The 12,731-nt window shown below is 41.4% G+C and overlaps 1 pseudogene; it reads right to left on the bottom strand.

Moving 5' to 3' along the window:
• LOC123990043 overlaps positions 1–12,731 on the bottom strand; it is a 64,419-nt pseudogene that overhangs the window by 30,858 nt on the left and 20,830 nt on the right.

Genomic DNA, 12,731 nt, shown 5'->3' with positions numbered 1-12,731 from the left:
AACCTTGAGATGTCTCTACAACTTCTTTAGAGTCCACCTGTGGTAAATTCAATTGATTGGACATGATTTGGAAAGGTACAAAACTGTCTTTATACGGTCCCACAGTTGTTAGTGTATGTCAGGGCAAATAGTCATGAGGTCAAATGAATTGTCCGTAGAGCTCCAAGACAGGATTGTGTCGAGGCACAGATCTAGGTAAGGGTACTAAAAAATTTCTGCAGCATTGAAAGACTCCAAGAACATAGTGGTTTCCATCATTCTTAAATAGAAAAAGTTTGGAACCACAAAGGCTCTTCCTAGAGCTGTCCGTCCAGCCAAACTGAGCAATCTAGGGAGAAGGGCCTGTGAAGTGATCAAGGACCCAATGGTCACTCTGACAGATCTCCAGAGTTTCTCTGTAGAGATGGGAGAACCTTCCAGAAGGACAACCATCTCTGCAGCACTCCACCAATTAGGCCTTTATGGTAGAGTATCCAGACAGAAGCCACTCCTCAGTAAAAGGGACATGACAGCCCACATGGAGTTTCCCAAAAGGCACCTAAAGATTGAACTCTTTGGCCTGAATGCCAAACATCACGTCTGGAGGAAACCTAGCACCATCCCTACGGTGAAGCATGATGGTGGCAGCATCATGCTGTGGGGATGTTTGTCAGCTGCAGGGACTGGGAGACTAGTCAGGGTCGAGAGAAAGATGAACGGAGCAAAGTACATAGAGATTCTTGATGAAAACCTGCACTCAGGACCTCAAACTGGGGGCGAATGTTTACCTTCCAACCGGACAATGACCCTAAGCACACAGTCAAGACAATGCCGGAGTGGCTATGGGACAAGTCTCTGAATGTCCTTGCGTGGCCCAGCCAGAGCCAGGACTTGAACCTGATTGAACACCTCTGGAGAGACCTGAAAATAGCTGTGCAGCGACGCTCCCCATCCAACCTGACAGAGCTTGAGAGGATCTGCAGAGAAGAATTTGAGAAGCTCCCCAAATACAGGTGTGCCAAGCTTTTAGCGTCACTCCCAAGAAGACGTGAGGCTGTAAATGCTTCAAAAAGGTACTGGGTAAAGTGTCTGAATATTTACGTAGATGATATATTTCAGTTTTTTTGTATTATCTTTTTGCAAAGAAATTGAGGTATTGTGTGTAAATTGATAATTTGTTTTGTATATATATATATATATATATATACATTTTAGAATAAGGCTGTAACGTAACAAAATGTGGGAAAAAGTCAAGGGGTCTGAATGCTTTCCACATGCACTGTACAAGCATCATAAAACCTCTAACACAATAAATTCATTTGACTTGGTTAAAATCAGTTCTCTTTCGACCTAACTTGTTTTCCACTTTTACCATGTGGGTTCTTCCTTCAAAGGCTCCATGAAATTATGACCTCCTCCTAAATATTTAGTCAAACGTGACCGACCTGCTTGATTAGGTCTTTAGAAGCAACATTTGAAATGGTGTTTTTTACATTGGGTAAAAGTAGAGGCTCAATTTATTTTTAAAGGTTCTGGAAACAGTGAAACAGAAATAACACACACACACTGGAATATTCAGTTCATGCCTCTTTCTGATTTGTCTCGATGGTCCCTTAGCCTCTTTTGTTGAACTGTGATTGGTTTCTGTGTGTTCTTTTGGTTCCCAGAGGTGGGGTCCTGGCCAGGTTTGTAGCCACTGACGGAGGGATCACTAGAGTCTATCCCAGAAGGTACGCTCAGATTTCTCCTTCTCAGTCCTACACTATTAGTTAGTTAGCCTCATGCTCCCATACTATACAGTATGTGCCTTGGCCAACTCCTATTGTATATAACCATGAAAACAAACAAATACACCGGCTCCGTCTTAAGTAGCAACATTTGAAATGGTATTTTTTACATGATATAAAACTACAGACTCATAGCAAGAAAATTATATATCATTGTTGAGGAACAATGGGAAAGGAATTCTGCTTTGTAAACCAAATATTGGAAAAATAAAAAGTATACACACAAAAACAATAGGCTGCATGACATCAGCAGCCTATTGTTCCAAAATAGCATAACTGGTGTATTTTAACACCAATAAACCCATCCTTTTAAAATAGTTTTTTTGTATATGTCAATCTAGCAAACCAGGAAACTAAAAGCAACTTTCTAAACAATTCTATGGTTTGTTTCAATCTTATTAGCTAGCTAGTTCACGTTAAGTTAGCTGGCTAGCCAGTTTATATAATGAACATATCATATAGCTGACAACATTTTAACTTTATCTAATTTGTATTCATTATTACAGGAAAGTAAACAAGATAATTATTTACATGTTAATGCTGAACTAATTACAGAAAATAGCTTACGGTTATGAGTGTGACAACATAAAAGCAGGCATTCTACAAAATATTAGAACTTGTTGGCCTAACGTTATATCCTAATTTGACTTTGGTGCAGGTCATGTTGTTCATCACATTACTGTCTCTGGGAAACACACACTATATCAAATAAAACTCCAAGTTAATTTGTCACATGCACAGGATACAGAAGGTGTAAACGGTACAGTGAGATGGTTATTTGTATAGTGGAGTCTTGTGTTTAGACACGTAGCTAGCTAGCTAACTAAACAATGAACCATAGTCCCAACTCATAATGTTACTACCCTGCGGTAATCTGCAGGTAGTTAACGCTAACCAACTAGGTTTAATATTAGCTAGCTAACATTAGGCTATAACTAGCAATGCAAATGGCTCTGAGATGCAAATAATATTACTATACAGATCATACATGTAAAGTTAGCTAGCGAGACCGTCAGCTAACATTAGTTAGCTAGCTAATAGCACATTTTAACATGCAATGAAAACAACTTTGACTAAATTAGAAACATTTGATATCCGAAACTATAGCAAGCTAGACTCTCTTACCTGTATACATGGATGAACGCTTCTCCCTCTCTGTCATGGATGCCATGGTTATCCTTAGTTTGAAGATGTAATCTGAATACATGTGTACTGTACAACAGCCTTCTGTGTGTTCGCATTTCGACTCCCTTCGCATATTTACAATCAAATGCCAGAATTTTCTCCATCTCCTTAGCTATCATACTCTGCTTCCACATCCCACTGATTTCAAAACACGGTCCTCCTCTGGCAGTCTCTATGGGGGTGCCACAGGGTTCAATTCTTGGACCGACTCTCTTCTCTGTATGCATCAATGAGGTCGCTCTTGCTGCTGGTGAGTCTCTGATCCACCTCTACGCAGACGACACCATTCTGTATACTTCTGGCCCTTCTTTGGACACTGTGTTAACAACCCTCCAGGCAAGCTTCAATGCCATACAACACTCCTTCCGTGGCCTCCAATTGCTCTTAAATACAAGTAAAACTAAAGGCATGCTCTTCAACCGATCACTTCCTGCACTTTCCCGCCTGTCCAACATCACTACTCTGGACGGCTCTGACTTAGAATACGTGGACAACTACAAATACTTAGGTGTCTGGTTAGACTCTCCTTCCAGACCCATATCAAACATCTCCAATCCAAAGTTAAATCTAGAATTGGCTTCCTATTTCGCAACAAAGCATCCTTCACTCATGCTGCCAAACATAACCCTTGTAAAACTGATCATCCTACCAATCATCGACTTTGGCGATGACAATACCCTACTCAACAAATTGGATGCAAATTATCACAGTGCAATCCATTTTGTCACCAAACCCCCATATACTCCCCACCATTGCGACCTGTACGCTCTCGTTGGCTGGCCCTCGCTTCATACTCGTCGCCAAACTCACTGGCTCCATGTCATCTACAAGACCCTGCTAGGTAAACTCCCACCTGTAGCACATGCTCCAGCAGGTATTATCTCTCTAGTCACCCCCAAAACCAATTCTTTCTTTGGCCGCCTCTCCTTCCAGTTCTCTGCTGCCAATGACTGGAACGAACTACAAAAATCTCTAAAACTGGAAACACTTATATCCCTCACTAGCTTTAAGCACCAACTGTCAGAGCATCTTACAGATTACTGCACCTGTACATAGCCCACCTATAATTTAGCCCAAACAACTACCTCTTTCACTACTGTATTTAATTAATTAAGCTCCTTTTCACCCCATTATTTTTATTTCTACTTTGCACATTCTTCCATTGCAAAACTACCATTCCAGTGTTTTACTTGCTATATTGTATTTACTTTGCCACCATGGCCTTTTTTTGCCTTTACCTCCCTTCTCACCTAATTTGCTCACATCGTATATAGACTTGTTTATACTGTATTATTGACTGTATGTTTGTTTTACTCCATGTGTAACTCTGTGTCGTTGTATCTGTCGAACTGCTTTGCTTTATCTTGGCCAGGTCGCAATTGTAAATGAGAACTTGTTCTCAACTCTATATACGATGTGAGCAAATGAGGTGAGATAAGGGAGGTAAAGGCAAAAAAAGGCCATATAAAAATAATGGGGTGCAAAGGAGCAAAATAAATTAGTTAATTAAATACATTTGGGAAAGAGGTAGTTGTTTGGGCTAAATTATAGGTGGGCTATGTACAGGTGCAGTAATCTGTAAGATGCTCTGACAGTTGGTGCTTAAAGCTAATGAGGGAGATAAGTGTTTCCAGTTTCAGAGATTTTTGTAGTTCGTTCCAGTCATTGGCAGCAGAGAACTGGAAGGAGAGGCGGCCAAAGAAAGAATTAGTTTTGGGGGTGACTAGAGAGATATACCTGCTGGAGCGCGTGCTACAGGTGGGAGATGCTATGGTGACCAGCGAGCTGAGATAAGGGGGGACTTGTAGATGCAGGGTCTTGCAGGGTCTTGTAGATGACATGGAGCCAGTGGGTTTGGCGACGAGTATGAAGCGAGGGCCAGCCAACGAGAGTGTACAGGTCGCAATGGTGGGTAGTATATGGGGCTTTGGTGACAAAACGGATTGCACTGTGATAGAATGCATCCAATTTGTTGAGTAGCGTATTGGAGGCTATTTTGTAAATGACATCGCCAAAGTCGAGGATTGGTAGGATGGTCAGTTTTAGAAGGGTATGTTTGAAGGATGCTTTGTTGCGAAATAGGAAGCCAATTCTAGATTTAACTTTGGATTGGAGATGTTTGATATGGGTCTGGAAGGAGAGTTTACAGTCTAACCAGACACCTAAGTATTTGTAGTTGTCCACATATTCTAAGTCAGAGCCGTCCAGAGTAGTGATGTTGGACAGGCGGGTAGATGCAGGTAGCGATCGGTTGAAGAGCATGCATTTAGTTTGACTTGTATTTAAGAGCAATTGGAGGCCACGGAAGGAGAGTTGTATGGCATTGAAGCTTGCCTGGAGGGTTGTTAATACAGTGTCCAAAGAAGGGCCGGAAGTATACAGAATGGTGTCGTCTGCGTAGAGGTGGATCAGGGACTCACCAGCAGCAAGAGCGACCTCATTGATGTATACAGAGAAGAGAGTCGGTCCAAGAATTGAACCCTGTGGCACCCCCATAGAGACTGCCAGAGGTCCGGACAGCAGACCCTTCGATTTGACACGCTGAACTCTATCAGAGAAGTAGTTGGTGAACCAGGCGAGGCAATCATTTGAGAAACCAAGGCTGTCGAGTCTGCCGATGAGGATGTGGTGGTTGACAGAGTCGAAAGCCTTGGCCAGATCAATGAATAAGTCTGCACAGTAATGTTTCTTATCGATGGCGGTTAAGATATCGTTTAGGACCTTGAGCGTGGCTGAGGTGCACCCATGACCAGCTCCTGTCAATCTACACCGATTTAGGTAAATCTGCTTTAAATAGGTGGAGTTGGTGCCTCTAGGGCAAGTCATGCAGACGTTAGAGGGCCTTTTTACTGAAGAATGTGTTTGTTTTATTCGATTGTGTTTTGCTTATCGTGTTTGCTTTTCATGTATATATACTGTAGATACTGTATGAATAATCTCATTGTTGTTTATTGATGTGTTCATGCTGGGCTCATCTGCGAAAGAGACCCACGGTCTTTCGCTGTTAAATAAAGTTTAAATACAATAAAATAAAAAAAGATCAGATGAAGCAGGGATGGAGAGAGGAGCAGGAGAAGAGATCTGGTGGCCAGCCAAACCACAAAAACCTTTCAGTTCTCATTCCAAAAGGAGTGTCTTGGCTTTGGGACTATGGGTTTATGTTCTACTAACTTCAGAATACTGTAGATGCTATGGAGCCATTATCGCTTAGATCTGTGCTTTAAAAACTCTGTTTTGTTTGTTGTCATGCCAAACATGATATGACATTGGTATTAAAGAGTTTTAGAGACGCAAAGGAAATGTCTGTGGAAACAGGCAACAAAATATTATCTGGCTAGTCAGAGTAGTTAGCTAAATACAGATCAGGTCAATACATTTTATAAAGGCCAGTTTCCCTGTCCCAAAAATGTACCATGTTTTTATTCCAGAACTAGGCCTGGGAAACCTGCCGACCAACAGACAGACCAACAGACAGACTGTTGACCCTTCTCTGGTACGACAAATGCACGTGTCTGTGACAGAGCAATCTGATTAGGTGACAGAGACTCATCCTGATTGGACATCAGCAGAAAGCCTCCATCATCCAATATCACACACTCAACATGCTGCAGAGAGAGAGAGAGAGAGAGACAGATAGAAAGAGAACATCAGTCAGTATAGAACATAATCAACATTTCTAAAGATTTTCCAGGGGTGAGATAGGCCATTGTACCTTATTATTCTTCAGACAGCCACAGATTTCATCTTTGCACTGCAAACGCCATAAAAGCACACACCATCATGAATGAATGGTGACAAGTTTAGAAAACATAATGGGATGTGAATAAGAAATCCTAAACGAAAGAAAGTGTTTCTCTTACGTTGACTTTGATGGTGGCGTTCATGAAGCTGTTCATCCAGGCAGAGACGTTTAGTTTCACTCCCACCACTACAGGAAATTGAAACAACAAAAAGGATATTCAGAAACATGTTATTGAATACTCCTGTACAAAAGGAGCTATGGATGTTTAATCTAATTCTTTAGGCTGTCAGTTTAATTCAGAAGTACCCAATACAACAACTAAGCACCCAGCTAAGGAGATGGGGGTGGTACTGTTCACTCACCCGCTGGTTTGAGGTTGACTCTGTCTATGTTGAAGTCTACAGCCTTGCTCACCAGAATACCTGACTCATAGCCTGACTCCCTGCTCTCTGCAGCAGTGACAGAAGGAGGAAGAGTGAAGGAGAGCAGAGGTAAGAATGTCAACACATTCATATGTAGTGACACTTGCATGACAATGACAGTGACAGTAATTGTGTGAGGCTTTAAAAACCCATTTGGTGAAAATCATGTTTCATGACATAACAAATATGATAGAATATATCATATTTGTTTGTTTGGTCTCTAGGTCTTTAAGTGGGTAAATGGTCATGTGTCTGTGGCAGTGCAGTAGCAGCACATACAGAACAGCTGCAGATGGGATACAAATGGAATAGTCCCAAAAGTGCAAAAGCCTGCCTACCCTGTATGTGAAGCTAAATGAAGCACACTGAAAGCACAGAGAAGTTAACATACACTAGTTGACTGTGCCTTTAAACAGCTTGGAAAATTCCAGAAAATGATGTCATGGCTTTAGAAGCTTCTAAATGCTAATTGACATAATTTGAGTCAATTGGAGGTGTACCTGTGGATGTATTTAAAGGCCTACCTTCAAAATCAGTGCCTCTTTGCTTGACATCATGGGAAAATCAAAACAAATCAGCCAAGAACTCAGAAAAAAAATGTAGACCTCCACAAGTCTGGTTCATCCTTGGGAGCAATTCCCAAACACCTAAAGGTACCACGTTCATCTGTACAAACAATAGTACCCAAGTATAACACCATGGGACCACGCAGCCATCATACAACTCAGGACGGAGAAGTGTTCTGTCTCCTAGAGATTAACATACATTGGTGCAAAAAGTGCAAATAAATCCCATAACAACAGCAAAGTACCTTGAGAAGATGCTGGAGGAAATGGGTACAAAAGTATCTATATCCACAGTAAAACGTGTCCTATATCGACAATCTGAAAGGCCGCTCAGTAAGGAAGAAGCCACTGCTCCAAAACCCCAATAGAAAAGCCAGACTATGGTTAGGAACTGCACATGGGGAAATGTCCTCTGGTCTGATGAAACAAAAATAGAACTGTTTGGCCATAATGAGCATCATTATGTTTGGAGGAAAAAAAAGGGAGGCTTGCAAGCCGAAGAACACCATCCCAACTGTGAAGCACAGGGATGGCAGCATCATGTTATGGGGGTGCTTTGCTACAGGAAGGACTGGTGCACTTCACAAAATAGATGGCATCATGAGGGCAGAAAATTGTGGATATATTGAAGCAACATCTCCAGAAGATAAAGCTTAGTCGCAAGGGACAATGATCCCAAGCATACTTCAAAAGTTGTGGCAAAATGGCTTAAGGACAACAAAGTCAATGTATTGGATTGGCCATCACAAAGCCCTGACCTCAACCCTATAGAAAATGTACGGGCAGACCTGAAAAATATTGTGCGAGCAAGGAGGCCTGCAAACCTGATTCAGTTACACCAGCTCTGTCAGGAGGAATGGGCCAAAATTCACCCAACTTATTGTGGGAAGCTTGTGGATGGCTACCCAAAGTGTTTGACCCAAGTTAAACAATTTAAAAGGCAATGTTAGCAAATACTAATTGAATGTATGTAAACTTCTGACCCACTGGGAATGTGATGAAAGAAATAAAAGCTGAAATAAATAAATTCTCTCTACTATTATTTTGCCATTTCACTTTCTTAAAATTAAATGGTGATCCTAACTGTCCTAAAACAGTGCATTTTTGCTAGGATTAAATGTCAGGAATTGTGAAAAACTGAATGTAATGATTTGGATAAGGTGTATGTAAACTTCCGACTTCATCTGTAGATTGCAGCAATACCACAGGGACATATAGAGAAGGTGAGTGGAAAGTAGCAGAGAGCATTACAATAGTGAGTAGAGAGAGTGAGAGAGAGGGAAGAGAAAGGGGTGGGACAGAAGAAGGGGGTAGATAGAGAGATGAGAGGACGCAGCAGAGAAAGGAAGTAAAGATAGAGGAGGACTAGAAGGCCTCTCATCTCTTATCATGTCCAGTGGAGCAGGCTATCCGGGATTTGCTGGAAGACCACACTGAAGAGAGGATCAGTGTGTGTGTGTGTGTGTGTGTGTGTGTGTGTGTGTGTGTGTGTGTGTGTGTGTGTGTGTGTGTGTGTGTGTGTGTGTGTGTGTGTGTGTGTGTGTGTGTGTGTGTGTGTGTGTGTGTGTGTGTGTGTGTGTGTGTGTGTGTGTGTTAACATACTGTTGAAATATGGAGGAGTGAAAATATAGATGTTAGTTATCCAGAGTCCTCTTGTAGAAACTTGAGTCATAGGTCTAGGTATTCTCTGTCCACTCCTCCCCAGCACTGAAACACACACGCACGTGCACACATACAGAGCGTTTTAAGATACAGATGTCTGAAAGATTTATTCAAATGTGAGGCCAAACTTTGATAAATATAACAGTCACACCCAAAGCACAAAGCATAGGGAAAATGGAATAGAATTGGCCCAAAGATAAAGAAAAAAATATGTATGTTTTATATGAAAATATTTCAATGTTTTTTTCTGTGATTAACTGCTGTACTCTAACAATCACCAAGGCAGAGAGAAAGAAAGAGAGAGAGAGGGGGACGGGGGAGCGGGGGGGGGAAGAGAGAGTCCAAATTTACTGAGTATGTCTCCAGTGTATGTGTGGATGGGAATCATGTTCTGGTGATTTAGGAGGACTAACTGTCCATGCAATGTGAACAGAGCCAGCTGAACAAGTTGGGGAGTAAAACAGTATCATATCCACCATATCCAAAACACTGTAACCTTTAAAATGGCTTTGTGCTTTAGCCAACTCCTATCTGTGACTCGTTTCAGAAAACTAGGCGTATGCCGTGCATTGCTATTTCACAGAGAGGCATTTTAAACACAGATTTTAGATCAAAATGCATTTTTTTGTTAGAAATGCCTTCTGGAAAATGTGAACTATGCTCTAATAACAAGCTTGTATGCCAACTGTAAATACAAAAAATAAAACAATTACGAGCATAGTTGGTTTAGCCACGGGCATAGTTGGTTTAGCCACGGGCATAGTTGGTTTAGCCACGGGCATAGTTGGTTTAGCCACGGGCATAGTTGGTTTAGCCACGGGCATAGTTGGTTTAGCCACGGGAAAAGACAAGAACGTTCCCGCTAGTCATGATTGGCTGAGATAATGGATGCGCTGGATGTGCCGAGAGATAAGTTCGGATTGGTCGGCGATGTAGCACGCTTCTGTCTATAACATGCTCAGTATGTGTAGGTAATCCTTTCTAACTCGTATTAATGGAAAGATATCACAAAGAAATGCAAAAATGTTACTCTCCACTTTCTGAAGGACAGAGTTTTGAAATCATTGGAGTGTGCCTGGTGGAAGCAGAGTATGATAGCTAAGGAGATGGAGAAAATTCTGGCGTTTGATTGCAAATATGTGGAGGGAGTTGAAAATAGAACACACAGAAGGCTGTTGTAAAGGATCAAGATGGCACCGGAGGGGAGGGCTGCCGTCTCATCGGCTCTCAATGAACCATGCTATTTTGCGTTGTTCGTTGAATCGTACGACATTGCGTTGAATCGTAATGCACTGGCTCAGACGCTCGGCGGATGTGGCAGGGCTTGCAAACTATGACAGACTACAAAGAGAAGCACAGCCGTGAGCTGCCCAGTGACACAAGCCTACCACACGAGCTAAATAACTTCTATGTTCGCTTCGAGGCAAGTAACACTGAAACTTGGATGAGCGCATCAGCTGTTCAAGACAACTGTGTGATCACACTCTCCGCTGCCAATGTGAATAAGACTTTCAAACAGGTAAACATTCCCAAGGCCTCAGGGCCAGATGATGCAATCTCTATTGCATTCCACACTGTCCTTTTTTAAATTTATTTTACCTTTAATTTACTAGGCAAGTCAGTTAAGAACAAATTTTTATTTTCAATGACGGCCTAGGAACAGATGTTTAACTGCCTGTTCAGGGGCAGAACAACATATTTGTACCTTGTCAACTCAGGGATTTGAACTTGCAACCTTTCGGTTACTAGTCCAACACTCTAACCACTAGGCTACCCTGCCACTTTCACACCTGGACAAAAGGAACACCTTCATGAGAATGCTATTCATTGACTACAGCTCAGCTTTCAACACCATAGTGCCTTCAAAGCTCATCACTAAGTTAAACCATTTAAGGATACCCCCTGTTTACTGCCCCTTCTGGAGGAATTGGGTACCCATATAAAACAGGATAAATTTTTGTCAAAAGTTGCTAATATATGCATATAAAAAATATTATTGAATAGAAAACACTCTAAAGCTTCTAAAACCGTTTAAATTTTGTCTCTATGTAAAGCAGAAGTGTCAGGGCATGCATTCTCCCAAAATCTCTCTTGTCATGGAAAAAGTTGCTCCAACTTTGACGTCATCTTAAACGCACTTCCCAAAAGGCTACCGCTCTGGGAACAGTTCCTACGTGTTCAGCGCGAAGCCTACTTTCAATGGGGCTTCTCATTGTGAGAATCGCGAGCTCACGAGACGTTGAGCGTGCCGAAAGGTCTCGGTCACGCCAAAAACGTTTACGTTTATGCACGCTCTGCTCCCGCTCTATCTTTTCTTCAGGATCAATTAAAAGATGTGTGTGTTTCGCTTCGTCCTCACAATTGCTGTACACCTTTATAACATGTTAAAGCTTAATTATGAACATAGTTTGACAAGTTTACTCGACATATAATATATAATTTTGACGTTTTGGTGCGCATCCACTTGAATTTTGCCTACATTTTGACCGAAATGAGGCTATTTTGAGAACCGAAAGACGCAGACTTGCAAACTAAACGCTGTTTTGGTAAGTATAATCCCTTCCAGGTCTTTTGATGGAAGAACAGCAAAGGTAAGGGAATATTTATGTGTTAATTTTGGGTTTTTGTCGACTCCAAGATAGAGGAGGCATAATGATACCTTTGGAGCGCCGCCTCCTAGTATAGCCTAATGAACGCAAACTGTAACGTTAAAAATAAATGTAACACAGCGATTGCATTTAGAATAAGTGTATCTTCCTATAAATATGTAAAACATGCATATTTAGTCAAAGTTTATGATGTGTATTCCTTGTTAGCTGACGTTATCTGCCGGAGCTATTTCATTTCTCCTGACATTTTAGTAGCATTTTTTGAACGATGCATCATTGTAAACAGAGATTTATGGATATATATAGCATATTATTGAAAAAAAATGAATGTACTGTGTAACATGTTATATTACTGTCATCTGATGAAGATTTCAAAAGGTTAGTGAAATTATTTTTCTTTTAATCCTGCGTTTGTTGATTGCATATTTTTTCCAACTTGGCTATGCAAATGAGCTATGTCTGCAGTGGTGGTTTGACATAAATATGTGCTATGTTTTCGCCGTAAAACATTTGAGAAATCTGACTTGCTGGGTAGATAAACAACTTGTTTATCTTTCATTTGTGCTATTGGACTTGTTAATGTGTGGAGGTTAAATATTTTTAGGAATATTTTTGCGTTCCATGCGCCACCTTCCAGCTGAACGTGGGGGGGGGAAGTTCCCCATTGGGACTCAAGATCTTCAACAGGTTTTAAGGACACTGGGACTAAACACCTCCCTCTGCAACTGGATCCTGGACTTCCTGACGGGCCGCTCCCAGGTGGTAAGGGTAGGTAACAA

The sequence above is a fragment of the Oncorhynchus gorbuscha genome, linkage group LG02, assembly GCF_021184085.1.
Source record: "Oncorhynchus gorbuscha isolate QuinsamMale2020 ecotype Even-year linkage group LG02, OgorEven_v1.0, whole genome shotgun sequence".
NCBI classification, from domain to species: Eukaryota; Metazoa; Chordata; class Actinopteri; order Salmoniformes; family Salmonidae; genus Oncorhynchus; species Oncorhynchus gorbuscha.
Note: the sequence above shows the minus strand (reverse complement) of the source record. Positions and strands in the feature narration are given on the sequence as shown.